Source organism: Staurois parvus, unplaced genomic scaffold (assembly GCF_062004578.1).
Source record: "Staurois parvus isolate SC_StPar_1 unplaced genomic scaffold, SC_StPar_1.0 ptg000444l, whole genome shotgun sequence".
In the NCBI taxonomy this organism is placed as follows: Eukaryota; Metazoa; Chordata; class Amphibia; order Anura; family Ranidae; genus Staurois; species Staurois parvus.
The window spans coordinates 508,344-523,773 of record NW_028318240.1 but is presented as its reverse complement, the minus strand read 5'-3'; the positions used below and the strand labels follow the sequence as shown (position 1 = coordinate 523,773).

Below are 15,430 nucleotides of genomic sequence, written 5' to 3'. Positions count from 1 at the left end.
AAGAAGAAGTAGGATGAGGATGAAGAAGAAGAAGAAGAAGAAGTAGGATGAGGAGGAAGAAGAAGAAGAAGTAGGATGAGGATGAAGAAGAAGAAGAAGAAGTAGGATGAGGATGAAGAAGAAGAAGTAGGATGAGGATGAAGAAGAAGAAGAAGTAGGATGAGGATGAAGAAGAAGAAGGATGAGGATGAAGAAGAAGAAGAAGAAGAAGAAGAAGTAGGATGAGGATGAAGAAGAAGAAGTAGGATGAGGATGAAGAAGAATTCCATTCCAGCAAAAAGTGTATCTGCAGAGAGCTCCGCTATTTCTGACAGTTCTCTGACAGTTCCTTCACATTTACAGCGGTTGAAACATTGTATCTATTTGTTTCTGAATAAAAACATCTGTATCCTAAATGGAAACAAATAGATACAATGTTTCAACCACTGTAAATGTGAAGGAACTGTCAGAGAACTGTCAGAAATAGTGCAGAACACTGTACCTTTAATTTAAATGCCCTTGGAGTCTGCTGGGGAAGAGAAATAATACTGTCAGTCAGTATTACATGCAGATGAGTGCCGTCGATCTTAGAATCACCGCACACTTCACTCATTTGGGCAGTCACGGGGCATGACGAAGAAGATGAAGAAGAAGTGGAAGAAGAAGATGAAGAAGAAGTGGAAGAAGAAGAATGAAAAGAAGAAGAAGAAGAATGAAAAGAAGAAGAAGAAGAATGAAAAGAAGAAGAATGAAAAGAAGAATGAAAAGAAGAAGAAAAATGAAAAGAAGAAGAAGAAGAATGAAAAGAAGAAGAAGAGGAAGAATGAAAAGAAGAAGAAGAATGAAAAGAAGAATGAAAAGAAGAAGAAGAAGAATGAAAAGAAGAATGAAAAGAAGAAGAATGAAAAGAAGAAGAAGAAGAATGAAAAGAAGAAGAAGAATGAAAAGAAGAATGAAAAGAAGAAGAAGAAGAATGAAAAGAAGAAGAAGAAGGAAAAGAAGAAGAAGAAGAATGAAAAGAAGAAGAAGAAGAATGAAAAGAAGAATGAAAAGAAGAAGAATGAAAAGAAGAAGAAGAAGAATGAAAAGAAGAAGAGGAAGAATGAAAAGAAGAATGAAAAGAAGAAGAAGAAGAATGAAAAGAAGAAGAATGAAAAGAAGAAGAATGAAAAGTAGAAGAAGAAGAAGTAGGATGAGGATGAAGAAGAAGAAGAAGAAGTAGGATGAGGATGAAGAAGAAGAAGAAGAAGAAGTAGGATGAGGATGAAGAAGAAGAAGAAGAAGTAGGATGAGGAGGAAGAAGAAGAAGAAGTAGGATGAGGATGAAGAAGAAGAAGAAGAAGAAGTAGGATGAGGATGAAGAAGAAGAAGTAGGATGAGGATGAAGAAGAAGAAGAAGAAGTAGGATGAGGATGAAGAAGAATTCCATTCCAGCAAAAAGTGTATCTGCAGAGAGCTCCGCTATTTCTGACAGTTCTCTGACAGTTCCTTCACATTTACAGCGGTTGAAACATTGTATCTATTTGTTTCCGAATAAAAACATCTGTATCCTAAATGGAAACAAATAGATACAATGTTTCAACCACTGTAAATGTGAAGGAACTGTCAGAGAACTGTCATAAATAGCGGAGCTCTCTGCAGGGACACTTTTTGCCGGCTGTAGAAGGGATGAAAATCGGCGGATCGGGGAAAATTCGATTCGTGCATCCGAAGTTTGCTAATATTCGGATTCGACGTGAATCAAATTTTTCCTAATATTCGAAACGAATTCCACTTCGCCAGGTTCGATTCGCTCATCTCTAGTAAGTATGTATGTGCCATACCTGTAGGATCCCTGTGGGAACTGGACATCACCGTAGTAGACACCAATACTACAATGATCTCCACAAACTTCTAGGCCTGAGCAACTCCCATTTTTCCATTTCTGTTCCAGCACTTTCCATTTTGTCAGTGAATGCTAAGAGTTCTCTGGATGAGTTGAGTAGGCAAGGCGGTGATGTAACAATCTTTACCTCGTCCAATCAGATAACATTTCGAAGATGGAAAGTGTTGTCTAAGCAGCCATACCTTTGGGATCCCCTTGGTAGCTGGAAATCAGTGTAGTACATGCTGTTACTACAGTGATCTCCACTACCTTCCAAGTTCTGTGCCAAGCTTCTGCTTCTGCTTAAACACAGAAGGTCTCCACTTGGCACAAGCACCATTAAGAGAACACTGCATTTTTTCAAGGAATAATTGAATGAGGTGGAGAATGACATAACCTCTTCACCTTGTCCAATCAGAAAATGCTTTGCATTCATTGAGGTAATGTAAAGTGTGAACTGAACGGCACTCATGCTGAGTGAGTTCCTGTGGTCACAATGCTGCAATGTAGCCACTCGGCATGGGACCCAGAAGCTAGTGGAGACCACTGTAGTAGTGGTGTTTACTACAGTGATTGCCAGCTTTTATGGGGATCCCACAAGTATGGCACATAGTGTACATACTTACATTGATCCAAGCTAGACTAATGTAACTACTTTATTTAAAATGTGTCATACCTAGAATCTTTCTTTAAAAACAAAATAATATGTGAAAATGTACCACATCATTTTGACTTATTATAATATGCAGTACATGCATCACAATTGAAGAAATGTATATTAAACCAGAATGGCTGAAATCTCCCAATAAGGATATGGTTACCACTGTATTGTAATTAGAGATGAGCGAAGTATTCAAAAATTCGATTCGACTGATTCGGCGAATTCGTGGAAAATATTCGATTCGAGTCGAATATATTCGCTGTGAATTTAACTTAAAAAAGGGTGTTTCTAGGCTTCAGAGAGACTTAATATTAGTGCAGAACACTGTACCTTTAATTTAAATGCCCTTGGAGTCTGCTGGGGAAGAGAAATAATACTGTCAGTCAGTATGACATGCAGATGAGTGCCGTCGATCTTAGAATCACCGCACACTTCACTCATTTGGGCAGTCACGGGGCCAAAACCAGTGTTTGGAGCCACAGTGTGGCGGTGGAGGCAGCAGCAATGGGAGGCCATACAGCAACCTATGGCAAAATGGAAACCAGCAGGAGTGTGAGGAGACCTGAAAGTGGCACATGGCAGAGTGGGAGCAATGGGAGGCGGTACAGGGACCCATGTCACACTGTGGACCCAGCAGCAGCGTGACCAGGCGGTACCGGGGCCCATGGCAGATTACAGGCCTGGCAGCAGCAATGGGAGGCCCGTAATCTGCCAGCACCCTATGACAAAAAATGGAACACACCAGCAGTGTGTGAGGAGACCTGAAAGTGGCACATGGCAGAGTGTGGCGATGGAGACAGCAGCAATGGGAGGCCGTACAGGGACCCATGAGAGACTCTGGACCTGGCAGCAGCATGAGGAGGCGGTATAGGGGCCCATGGCAGATTAGGGGCCTGGCAGCAGCTATGGGAGGCCCGTAATCTGCCAGCACCCTATGTCAAAAAATTCAACACACCAGCAGTGTGAGGAGACCTGAAAGTGGCACATGGCAGAGTGTGGCGATGGAGACAGCAGCAATGGGAGGCCGTACAGGGACCCATGAAAGACTCTGGACTTGCCAGCAGCATGAGGAGGCGGTATAGGGGCCCATGGCAGATTAGGGGCCTGGCAGCAGCTATGGGAGGCCCGTAATCTGCCAGCACCCTATGTCAAAAAATTGAACACACCAGCAGTGTGAGGAGACCTGAAAGTGGCACATGGCAGAGTGTGGCGATGGAGACAGCAGCAATGGGAGGCCGTACAGGGACCCATGAGAGACTCTGGACTTGGCAGCAGCATGAGGAGGCGGTATATAGGGGCCCATGGCAGATTAGGGGGCTGGCAGCAGCTATGGGAGGCCCGTAATCTGCCAGCACCCTATGACAAAAAATGGAACACACCAGCAGTGTGAGGAGACCTGAAAGTGGCACATGTTTGGGGCATGATTCATGGCGGATTTAGTCAGTTGTGTCAGGAACTAGTGGTTTGAAATCCAGACTAATCCACGCCTGATTCATTTTCACAAACGTGAGTCTCTCCACACTTTGGGTGGACAGTCGTGTCCTCCGCGGAGTTGCAATACCTCCTGCCGCACTAAACACGCGCTCCGATGCCACGCTACTGGCCGGGCATGACAGCCTTTCAAGGGCAAATTCAGCTAGTTGGGGCCAAAGGTCAAGTTTCGTTGCCCAGTAGTCAAGGGGATTGTCTACCTCGGTTGGCAGGGTGCTGTCCAAGTAGGCCCAAGCCTGTTGTTTGAGGTCCTGCTCCAGGTCCACCTGATGCTGCTGCTGCTGCTGCTGCTGCTGCGGCTGGTTAGTAGTTTCCTTACTGCGCTGGTGAAGAAAGCTACTCATCATCGACTGCAGACTGAGGCAGCCGCTGCTGGTGGAGCTGCCACTGCTCCTACCACCCCACCCCTCTCCTGCTGCCATGGCAGCGGAACGCGAGCGCACAGGGCCCACAGTGTCTGAGGATGGACGTTGGCGCACAAAGGCAGAGACCAACTGACTACATAGGTGGTTTTTATAGTACGTTATTTTGGCCTCCCTCTCAGCAGGTGTGAAAAAGGCCACCATTTTGGAATGGTAGCGAGGGTCCAACAAGGTGGACAGCCAAAAGTCATCCCTCTGTCTGATGGTTATTATTCGGCTGTCGCTACGCAAGCAACCGAGCATGCTATGGGCCATTTGTGCCAAGGAATGCGAGGGACTCCCTGCCTCCATCTCCACAGCATACTGCCACGGTGCGTCTGGGTCCTCTGTCTCCTCCTCCTCCTCCTCTACCAGATGCTCCTGCTCCTCCACTCCTGTCCGCTGAGTGGAAAAACCACCCATTTCACTCAATAATTCCTGAGCACCAATGTCCTCCTCTACCTCCTCCTCTTCTTCCTGTCCTGCCCCCACAGGGGTCATGTGGCGTTGAGATCTGTGCGCCATGTCTACCGCACCCTGACCAGCCATTGTTAACAGCATTTGTTCCAGGACGTGCAACAGAGGAATGACGTCGTTCATCCCATAATCCTGCCGACTCACGAATAGCGTGGCCTCCTCAAAGGGCCTGAGCAAGCGGCAGGTGTCACGCATGTGCTGCCAATGGCTGACATCGAAGTTACACAGGGGAGTACCTTTATCCGCTTGTAACATCAGGAAATCGGTGATGGCCTTTCGCTGTTCGTAAAGGCGGTCTAACATGTGTAGGGTTGAATTCCACCTTGTTGCAACGTCGCAGATCAGGCGATGCTGTGCAATTCCGTTCTGCCGCTGCAGCTCAAGGAGGGTGTGCTTTGCGGTGTAGGAATGGCTGAAATGCATGCAAAGTTTACGTGACATTTTAAGGATGTCTTGCAGTGGGATGGTGTGGCACAACCTTACTTGACGCAGAGCAGACACCATGTTCTTTCCGTTGTCGGTCAACATGGTTGCGATTTTCAGTTTGCGCGGAGACAGCCATCTGTCGATTTCTCTGTTCATTACACTGAAAAGTTCCTCCCCTGTGTGACTACGTTCGCCTGGACCTGGCAGCAGCATGAGGAGGCGGTATAGGGGCCCATGGCAGATTAGGGGCCTGGCAGCAGCTATGGGAGGCCCGTAATCTGCCAGCACCCTATGTCAAAAAATTGAACACACCAGCAGTGTGTGTGAGGAGACCTGAAAGTGGCACATGGCAGAGTGTGGCGATGGAGACAGCATGAGGCCGTACAGGGACCCATGAGAGACTCTGGACCTGGCAGCAGCATGAGGAGGCGGTATATAGGGGCCTATGGCAGATTAGGGGCCTGGCAGCAGCTATGGGAGGCCCGTAATCTGCCAGCACCCTATGTCAAAAAATTGAACACACCAGCAGTGTGTGAGGAGACCTGAAAGTGGCACATGGCAGAGTGTGGCGATGGAGACAGCAGCAATGGGAGGCCATACAGGGACCCATGAGAGACTCTGGACCTGGCAGCAGCATGAGGAGGCGGTATATAGGGGCCTATGGCAGATTAGGGGCCTGGCAGCAGCTATAGGAGGCCCGTAATCTGCCAGCACCCTATGTCAAAAAATTCAACACACCAGCAGTGTGTGAGGAGACCTGAAAGTGGCACATGGCAGAGTGTGGCGATGGAGACAGCAGCAATGGGAGGCCGTACAGGGACCCATGAGAGACTCTGGACTTGGCAGCAGCATGAGGAGGCGGTATATAGGGGCCCATGGCAGATTAGGGGCCTGGCAGCAGCTATGGGAGGCCCGTAATCTGCCAGCACCCTATGTCAAAAAATTGAACACACCAGCAGTGTGTGAGGAGACCTGAAAGTGGCACATGGCAGAGTGTGGCGATGGAGACAGCAGCAATGGGAGGCCGTACAGGTACCCATGAGAGACTCTGGACTTGGCAGCAGCATGAGGAGGCGGTATATAGGGGCCCATGGCAGATTAGGGGCCTGGCAGCAGCTATGGGAGGCCCGTAATCTGCCCATAATCCTGCCGACTCACGAATAGCGTGGCCTCCTCAAAGGGCCTGAGCAAGCGGCAGGTGTCACGCATGAGCTGCCAATGGCTGACATCGAAGTTACACAGGGGAGTACCTTTATCCGCTTGTAACATCAGGAAATCGGTGATGGCCTTTCGCTGTTCGTAAAGGCGGTCTAACATGTGTAGGGTTGAATTCCACCTTGTTGCAACGTCGCAGATCAGGCGATGCTGTGCAATTCCGTTCTGCCGCTGCAGCTCAAGGAGGGTGTGCTTTGCGGTGTAGGAATGGCTGAAATGCATGCAAAGTTTACGTGACATTTTAAGGATGTCTTGCAGTGGGATGGTGTGGCACAACCTTACTTGACGCAGAGCAGACACCATGTTCTTTCCGTTGTCGGTCAACATGGTTGCGATTTTCAGTTTGCGCGGAGACAGCCATCTGTCGATTTCTCTGTTCATTACACTGAAAAGTTCCTCCCCTGTGTGACTACGTTCGCCTGGACCTGGCAGCAGCATGAGGAGGCGGTATAGGGGCCCATGGCAGATTAGGGGCCTGGCAGCAGCTATGGGAGGCCCGTAATCTGCCAGCACCCTATGTCAAAAAATTGAACACACCAGCAGTGTGTGTGAGGAGACCTGAAAGTGGCACATGGCAGAGTGTGGCGATGGAGACAGCAGCAATGGGAGGCCGTACAGGGACCCATGAGAGACTCTGGACCTGGCAGCAGCATGAGGAGGCGGTATATAGGGGCCTATGGCAGATTAGGGGCCTGGCAGCAGCTATGGGAGGCCCGTAATCTGCCAGCACCCTATGTCAAAAAATTGAACACACCAGCAGTGTGTGAGGAGACCTGAAAGTGGCACATGGCAGAGTGTGGCGATGGAGACAGCAGCAATGGGAGGCCGTACAGGGACCCATGAGAGACTCTGGACCTGGCAGCAGCATGAGGAGGCGGTATATAGGGGCCTATGGCAGATTAGGGGCCTGGCAGCAGCTATAGGAGGCCCGTAATCTGCCAGCACCCTATGTCAAAAAATTCAACACACCAGCAGTGTGTGAGGAGACCTGAAAGTGGCACATGGCAGAGTGTGGCGATGGAGACAGCAGCAATGGGAGGCCGTACAGGGACCCATGAGAGACTCTGGACTTGGCAGCAGCATGAGGAGGCGGTATATAGGGGCCCATGGCAGATTAGGGGCCTGGCAGCAGCTATGGGAGGCCCGTAATCTGCCAGCACCCTATGTCAAAAAATTGAACACACCAGCAGTGTGTGAGGAGACCTGAAAGTGGCACATGGCAGAGTGTGGCGATGGAGACAGCAGCAATGGGAGGCCGTACAGGTACCCATGAGAGACTCTGGACTTGGCAGCAGCATGAGGAGGCGGTATATAGGGGCCCATGGCAGATTAGGGGCCTGGCAGCAGCTATGGGAGGCCCGTAATCTGCCAGCACCCTATGTCAAAATATTGAACACACCAGCAGTGTGTGAGGAGACCTGAAAGTGGCACATGGCAGAGTGTGGCGATGGAGACAGCAGCAATGGGAGGCCTTACAGGGACCCATGAGAGACTCTGGACCTGGCAGCAGCATGAGGAGGCGGTATATAGGGGCCTATGGCAGATTAGGGGCCTGGCAGCAGCTATAGGAGGCCCGTAATCTGCCAGCACCCTATGTCAAAAAATTCAACACACCAGCAGTGTGTGAGGAGACCTGAAAGTGGCACATGGCAGAGTGTGGCGATGGAGACAGCAGCAATGGGAGGCCGTACAGGGACCTATGAGAGACTCTGGACCTGGCAGCAGCATGAGGAGGCGGTATATAGGGGCCTATGGCAGATTAGGGGCCTGGCAGCAGCTATGGGAGGCCCGTAATCTGCCAGCACCCTATGACAAAAAATGGAACACACCAGCAGTGTGTGAGGAGACCTGAAAGTGGCACATGGCAGGGGCATGATTCATGGCGGATTTAGTCAGTTGTGTCAGGAACTGGTGGTTTGAAATCCAGACTAATCCACGCCTGATTCATTTTCACAACCGTGAGTCTCTCCACACTTTGGGTGGACAGTCGTGTCCTCCGCGGAGTTACAATACCTCCTGCCGCACTAAACACGCGCTCCGATGCCACGCTACTGGCCGGGCATGACAGCCTTTCAAGGGCAAATTCAGCTAGTTGGGGCCAAAGGTCAAGTTTCGTTGCCCAGTAGTCAAGGGGATTGTCTACCTCGGTTGGCAGGGTGCTGTCCAAGTAGGCCCAAGCCTGTTGTTTGAGGTCCTGCTCCAGGTCCACCTGATGCTGCTGCTGCTGCGGCTGGTTAGTAGTTTCCTCACTGCGCTGGTGAAGAAAGCTACTCATCATCGACTGCAGACTGAGGCAGCCGCTGCTGGTGGAGCTGCCACTGCTCCTACCACCCCACCCCTCCCCTGCTGCCATGGCAGCGGAACGCGAGCGCACAGGGCCCACAGTGTCTGAGGATGGACGTTGGCGCACAAAGGCAGAGACCAACTGACTACATAGGTGGTTTTTATAGTACGTTATTTTGGCCTCCCTCTCAGCAGGTGTGAAAAAGGCCACCATTTTGGAACGGTACCGAGGGTCCAACAAGGTGGACAGCCAAAAGTCATCCCTCTGTCTGATGGTTATTATTCGGCTGTCGCTACGCAAGCAACCGAGCATGCTATGGGCCATTTGTGCCAAGGAATGCGAGGGACTCCCTGCCTCCATCTCCACAGCATACTGCCACGGTGCGTCTGGGTCCTCTGTCTCCTCCTCCTCCTCCTCTACCAGATGCTCCTGCTCCTCCACTCCTGTCCGCTGAGTGGAAAAACCACCCATTTCACTCAATAATTCCTGAGCACCAATGTCCTCCTCTACCTCCTCCTCTTCTTCCTGTCCTGCCCCCACAGGGGTCATGTGGCGTTGAGATCTGTGCGCCACGTCTACCGCACCCTGACCAGCCATTGTTAACAGCATTTGTTCAAGGACGTGCAACAGAGGAATGACGTCGTTCATCCCATAGTCCTGCCGACTCACGAATAGCGTGGCCTCCTCAAAGGGCCTGAGCAAGCGGCAGGTGTCACGCATGAGCTGCCAATGGCTGACATCGAAGTTACACAGGGGAGTACCTTTATCCGCTTGTAACATCAGGAAATCGGTGATGGCCTTTCGCTGCTCGTAAAGGCGGTCTAACATGTGTAGGGTTGAATTCCACCTTGTTGCAACGTCACAGATCAGGCGATGATGTGGAATTCCGTTCTGCCGCTGCAGCTCAATGAGGGTGTGCTTTGCGGTGTAGGAATGGCTGAAATGCATGCAAAGTTTACGTGACATTTTAAGGATGTCTTGCAGTGGGATGGTGGATTTTAGGAACCGCTTGACAACCAGATTGAACACGTGAGCCATGCATGGCGCATGGCACAACCTTCCTTGACGCAGAGCAGACACCATGTTCTTTCCGTTGTCGGTCAACATGGTTCCGATTTTCAGTTTGGGCGGAGACAGCCATCTGTCGATTTCTCTGTTCATTACACTGAGAAGTTCCTCCCCTGTGTGACTATGTTCGCCAAGGCATACCAGGTGCAGAACAGCGTGACACCGTTGCGCCCTGCACATGTGATATGCTGGTCGGGTAATGGGACTTGGCACAGGGGTGGCGGCTGAGGACACGGCGGAAGAAGAGGTGGTAGAGGCGGACATCTTTTGTGGACCAAGGACGTGCAAACGTGGAGGCAAAAGCGGCGTGACCTGTCCAAGTTGCTGGTGCGGCTGTGACGGCACCACGTTCACCCAGTGGGCCGTAAATGACATGTACTGTCCCTGACCGTAGTTACAGCTCCACACGTCGGCGCTGCCGTGCACTTTGGCAGAGACCGACATGCTCAAAGACTGGCCCACCATGTCTTCTACATGTGAATGCAGGGCTGGCACTGCCTTTTTGGCGAAGAAATGACGGCTTGGCACTCTCCACCGCGGCGCGGCACAAGCCATCATTTCTCGGAAAGGTGCTGAGTCCACCACTTAGAAAGGGAGGGACTGCAGCACCAGCAACTTGGACAGGAGGACGTTCAGCTTTTGCACCGTCGGGTGCGTGCTCGCAAACTGTTGTCTCTTGGAAACGGATTCCAAGAAAGACTGCTGACGGAATCCGTGAAGAGGAGTAGCAGGAGAAGGAGCATTTGAACGAGCGGAAGATGCCAACGAGCGACAACTCCCCTCAGCAGAGGTGTTGGAGCCTTGACTGGCTGATGGAGGGCGATTGACGTCGGGTGACGGAGCAAGTAACGGAGCGGGTGATGGAGCGGGGGCTGGGGCGGGCAGAACCGCCGTATCTTTATCACGGTTTTCCCAGGCCACCAAATGGCGACGCTGCATATGCTGCCGCAACGCTGTAGTCCCAACATGGGCCCCCTGGCCACGCTTGACTTTCTGGCCACATAGTCGACACACGGCTACGTTTACTTCCTCGGGCGGCTTGACGAAAAATTGCCACACCGCCGAGTAGGAAACTTTGCCCCCGATACTCCTCACTGGCTGACTGCTACTTCCTCCGTGCACACCGGCACCACTACTGGCCGTGGTGGTAGGCTGCAGTGGAGCTGGTGCTCTACTCCGTGGCCGTTTGGCTCCACTGACACTGCTGCGACCCTGCTGCTGTCTCCTGGGCAACCCACCGACTGTTTCGCTCACTGCCAAGCTGCCACCCTCTTCTCCTGATGATGCGGAAGAAATTGCCTGATGACGACGAGGCTGCCAAGTGCGATCAACCTCCTCATCATCAAGTAGGGTCTCCGCCTCACTACTAGCCCCCTCGGCTGCGTCTGGGTCAGGAGACAGACCTGTCTCTAGACCGGCTACCGGGCCACTCTCCTCGCCACTACTTCTTCGCCTGGCTGCTGAAAAGGCGGATGTCTCCCCCCGTTCCTGACCGCCCTCTGTTAGCTCTTCCTCACTGTACAGTGGGGCTGAGCCCACAGCATGCGATACTTCGCTTGGTGAGGGAACACCAAAGGACAGGGGCAGGTAGAGGACACGTGATTTCAGTGGGCTTGGTCCCGGGCCATGCCAACTAACGGTTGTGTCTGACGTACCCACCGACCGTTGGCTGTAGGTGTCAGAGGTGACCTGGGAAGAGGAAGACGACCGAGCCAACCAATCGATGACGGCAGGGTTGTCGGTGGAGACACGACCGCTGGATGACACCGGGAGCACTGGCCTCTGGCTGCGAATAGTGCTGCCTCGACCCCTTCCTCTGCTGCCACGTCTGCTCGCTCCTAAAACATTGCCTCCTCTGCCACTCCTCTGCATGTTGTCTGACATACTCTTTAATTCAACGATTCTGTGTCCCTGAGTAACAATTCTGTGTCCCTGAGTAACAATTCTGTGTCTGTCCCTGAGTAACAATTCTGTGGCCCTAAGTAACGGTTCTGTGTCCCTCAGTAACAATTCTGTGTCTGTCCCTGAGTAACAATTATGTGGCCCTAAGTAACGTTTCTGTGGCCCTCAGTAACAATTCTGTGTCCCCCTGATTAATGTTTATGTGGCCCTAAGTAACGGTTCTGTGGCCCTCAGTAACAATTCTGTGTCCCTGATTAACGTTTCTGTGGCCCTAAGTAACGGTTCTGTGGCCCTCAGTAAAAATTCTGTGTCCCTCAAGAAACAATTCTGTTTCTGTCCGTGAGTAACAATTCTGTGGCCCTAAGTAACGGTTCTGTGGCCCTCAGTAACAATTCTGTGTCCCTGATTAACGTTTCTGTGGCCCTAAGTAACGGTTCTGTGGCCCTCAGTAAAAATTCTGTGTCCCTCAAGAAACAATTCTGTGTCTGTCCGTGAGTAACAACTCTGTGGCCCTAAGTAACGGTTCTGTGGCCCTCAGTAACAATTCTGTGTCCCTGATTAACGTTTCTGTGGCCCTAAGTAACGGTTCTGTGGCCCTCAGTAACAATTCTGTGTCCCTCAGTAACAATTCTGTGTCTGTCCCTGAGTAACAATTCTGTGGCCCTAAGTAACGGTTCTGTGGCCCTCAGTAACAATTCTGTGTCCCTGATTAACGTTTCTGTGGCACTAAGTAACGGTTCTGTGGCCCTCAGAAACAATTCTGTGTCCCTGAGTAACAATTCTGTGTCTGTCCGAGTAACAATTCTGTGGCCCTAAGTAACAGTTCTGTGGCCCTCAGTAACAATTCTGTGTCCCTGAGTAATGATTCTGTGGCCCTAAGTAACGGTTCTGTGGCCCTCAGTAACAATTCTGTGTCCCTGATTAACGATTCTGTGGCCCTAAGTAACGGTTCTGTGGCCCTCAGTAACAATTCTGTGTCTGTCCCTGATTAACGTTTACGTGGCCCTAAGTAACGGTTCTGTGGCCCTCAGTAACAATTCTGTGTCTGTCCCTGATTAACGTTTACGTGGCCCTAAGTAACGGTTCTGTGGCCCTCAGTAACAATTCTGTGTCCCTGATTAACGTTTCGGTGGCCCTAAGTAACGGTTCTGTTGCCCTCAGTAAAAATTCTGTGTCCCTCAAGAAACAATTCTGTGTCTGTCCGTGAGTAACAATTCTGTGGCCCTAAGTAACGGTTCTGTGGCCCTCAGTAACAATTCTGTGTCCCTGATTAACGTTTCTGTGGCCCTAAGTAACGGTTCTGTGGCCCTCAGTAACAATTCTGTGTCCCTGATTAACGTTTCTGTGGCCCTAAGTAACGGTTCTGTGGCCCTCAGTAACAATTCTGTGTCCCTCAGTAACAATTCTGTGTCTGTCCCTGAGTAACAATTCTGTGGCCCTAAGTAACGGTTCTGTGGCCCTCAGTAACAATTCTGTGTCCCTGAGTAACAATTCTGTGGCCCTAAGTAACGGTTCTGTGGCCCTCAGTAACAATTCTGTGTCCCTCAGTAACAATTCTGTGTCTGTCCAAGTAACAGTTCTGTGGCCCTCAGTAACAATTCTGTGTCCCTGAGTAACAATTCTGTGGCCCTAAGTAACGGTTCTGTGGCCCTCAGTAACAATTCTGTGTCCCTGAGTAACAATTCTGTGGCCCTAAGTAACGGTTGTGGCCCTCAGTAACAATTCTGTGTCCCTCAGTAACAATTCTGTGTCTGTCCCTGAGTAACAATTATGTGGCCCTAAGTAACGGTTATGTGGCCCTCAGTAACAATTCTGTGTCCCTGAGTAACAATTCTGTGTCTGTCCCTGAGTAACAATTCTGTGGCCCTAAGTAACGGTTCTGTGGCCCTCAGTAACAATTCTGTGTCCCTGAGTAATGTTTCTGTGGCCCTAAGTAACGGTTCTGTGGCCCTCAGTAACAATTCTGTGTCCCTGATTAACGTTTCTGTGACCCTAAGTAACGGTTCTGTGGCCCTCAGTAACAATTCTGTGTCCCTGATTAACGTTTCTGTGGCCCTAAGTAACGGTTCTGTGGCCCTCAGTAACAATTCTGTGTCCCTCAGTAACAATTCTGTGTCTGTCCCTGAGTAACAATTCTGTGGCCCTAAGTAACGGTTCTGTGGCCCTCAGTAACAATTCTGTGTCCCTCAGTAACAATTCTGTGTCTGTCCAAGTAACAGTTCTGTGGCCCTCAGTAACAATTCTGTGTCCCTGAGTAACAATTCTGTGGCCCTAAGTAACGGTTCTGTGGCCCTCAGTAACAATTCTGTGTCCCTGAGTAACAATTCTGTGGCCCTAAGTAACGGTTGTGGCCCTCAGTAACAATTCTGTGTCCCTCAGTAACAATTCTGTGTCTGTCCCTGAGTAACAATTATGTGGCCCTAAGTAACGGTTATGTGGCCCTCAGTAACAATTCTGTGTCCCTGAGTAACAATTCTGTGTCTGTCCCTGAGTAACAATTCTGTGGCCCTAAGTAACGGTTCTGTGGCCCTCAGTTTCAATTCTGTGTCCCTGAGTAATGTTTCTGTGGCCCTAAGTAACGGTTCTGTGGCCCTCAGTAACAATTCTGTGTCCCTGAGTAACAATTCTGTGTCTGTCCCTGAGTAACAATTCTGTGGCCCTAAGTAACGGTTCTGTGGCCCTCAGTAACAATTCTGTGTCCCTGAGTAATGTTTCTGTGGCCCTAAGTAACAATTCTGTGGCCCTCAGTAACAATTCTGTGTCTGTCCCTGAGTAACAATTCTGTGGCCCTAAGTAACGTTTCTGTGGCCCTAAGTAACAGTTCTGTGGCCCTCAGTAACAATTCTGTGTCTGTCCCTGAGTAACAATTCTGTGGCCCTAACTAACGTTTCTGTGGCCCTAAGTAACAATTCTCTGGCACTCAGTAACAATTCTGTCTGTCCCTGAGTAACAATTCTGTGGCCCTAACTAGCGTTTCTTTGTCCCTAAGTAACGATTCTGTGGCCCTCATTAACAATTCTGTGTCCCTGAGTAATGTCTCTCTGTCCCTAAGTAACGTTTCTCTGTCCCCAAGTAACGTTTCTGTGGCCCTAACTCTGTCCCTAATACAGAGCGGTCTGCCTCTCTTGAATGACTGGAGGCAAATGAAGAATTCTAAAATGGCCGCTATTTATAGCTCGACCATTACACAGTGCTGGCTGGCTGGCTGCTGATTGGCTAATGCGATCACATGTCATTAAGGAATGCATTATGGGTCAGCGCGCCTTGTCTGCGCGCCTTCCCAGACATCCCCGCTTCGTCGCACATGTCCGCCGCCATTTTAGGAAAAATTTCGATTCGCGTGTCCAAAGTAGGCTATTTTTCGGATTCGGCGCGAATCGAAAATTTTCCAATATTCGACTCGAATTCCACTTCGCCTACTTCGATTCGCTCATCTCTAATTTTAATATGTCTGTGACTGAAAACCTGAGGTCCAGTCAGATACTATCACGTACCTGGTGTTGGAGGCCAATGAAGAGAGGACTTCCCTTGCTGCTAAGTTCCAGACTTCCCTGGATATGGGACAGAAGGAGTCAGGCCCAAAGTAGCACAGGTCGCCTGTAGGAGTGCTTGTCAGAGGTACACCCAGGAGCACAGCTCATGCACTGGAATGGTGTCTGCAG

General features: G+C 50.2%; 1 protein-coding gene across 1 annotated transcript in view; it reads left to right on the top strand.

Moving 5' to 3' along the window:
- The window catches only part of LOC149453933 (venom factor-like), a 374,515-nt gene that overhangs the window by 235,444 nt on the left and 123,641 nt on the right, over window positions 1-15,430 (top strand). The window lies entirely within an intron of this gene.